The sequence below is a fragment of the Penaeus monodon genome, chromosome 2, assembly GCF_015228065.2.
Source record: "Penaeus monodon isolate SGIC_2016 chromosome 2, NSTDA_Pmon_1, whole genome shotgun sequence".
In the NCBI taxonomy this organism is placed as follows: Eukaryota; Metazoa; Arthropoda; class Malacostraca; order Decapoda; family Penaeidae; genus Penaeus; species Penaeus monodon.
This window is the reverse complement of record NC_051387.1, coordinates 15,513,314-15,514,603: the sequence shown is the minus strand read 5'-3', so window position 1 is coordinate 15,514,603 and position 1,290 is coordinate 15,513,314.

The following is a 1,290-nucleotide window of genomic DNA, read 5'->3' as shown; positions in this document are numbered from 1 at the left end:
GAAGGAGAAAAAGGCAGTGGAGTGGACGTGAAAGGGATGTGGGTAGATAAATAGATAGACAACAAAGAAGGGATAGAAGTAATTAGAGAGTGGGTAGAGAAGAAGAGAAAGTGAAAGAGAGAGAGAGAGAGAGAGAGAGAGAGAGAGAGAGAGAGAGAGAGAGAGAGAGAGAGAGAGAGAGAGAGAGAGCGAACGAGCGAGCGAGCGAGCGAGCGAGAGAGAGAGAGAGAGAGAGAGAGAGAGAGAGAGAGAGAGAGAGAGAGAGAGAGAGAGAGAGAGAGAGAGAGAGAGAGAGTAAACTGCGTCCCAGACTTAAACGCACTGAGGCTCTAGTTCGTTTCGCACGTGACGAAATATAATTGCCATGCACGTCGGACTGGCGCCATATCGCAAACAAGATTTTCAACTGCATGAGACTTCGCATGAATAAATTTCTTTCGAATACATGTTGCAAGACTCGCTTAAGAAATGCAGCATCCATACGCTCTTCTGTCAAATGCATGGGATTTACCTTTCTGTTTCTGTTTCTCTTACTCTTTCTATATATACATGGCCTTTTACCTCTTTTTCTTTTCTCTCTTTATCCTCCCACATTCCTTCGCTCTTTTGTAGTTCGTCTCCCCTCTCTTCTCCCTCTCCCTTCCTCTTCTTTCTTACCCTTCTCTTCCCTTTCTCACTATCCACTCTCTTCCATCCTCCCCCCCCAATCATCCTTTTCTCCCCCTCCCTCCTCTCTCCCCGCCTTTTGTTTTTCACCCATTCTCTCATTTCCTTCCCCCTTTTCCATTTTCTTCTCTTATTTCTTATTTCTATCCCTCCGTTTTTCATCTTTTCTTCCTTCGTCTCCGTTCGCCTCCTTTCTGTCCTCCAATCTCTTCCACTCCCTCCTCCTCCCTCCCTCCATTTTCTCCCTTTCTTCTTCCTCCCCCTTCCCCCCTTTCTTCTCTTCCCTCATTCATTTTCTTCCTCTCTGTCTCTTCCTTTCTCCCTTATCTTCATTCCTTCCCCCGCTTTTCCTCATCCATCTTCCACCTTCCTCCCTCCCTCTGCCTCTCCCATTCACTCTTATACTCTCTCTCTCTGTCTCCTTCTCCCTCTCCCTTTCTTTTCCCTCTCCCTCTCCTCTCCTCTCCTCTCCCTCTCCTCTCCTCTCTCCCTCTCCCTCTCCTCTCTCCCCTCTCTCTCTCTCCCTCTCCTCTCTCTCTCTCTCTCCTCTCTCCTCTCCTCTCTCTCTCTTCTCCTTCTCTCTCTCTCCCTCTCTCTTTCCCTCTCCTTCTCCCTCTCTCTCTC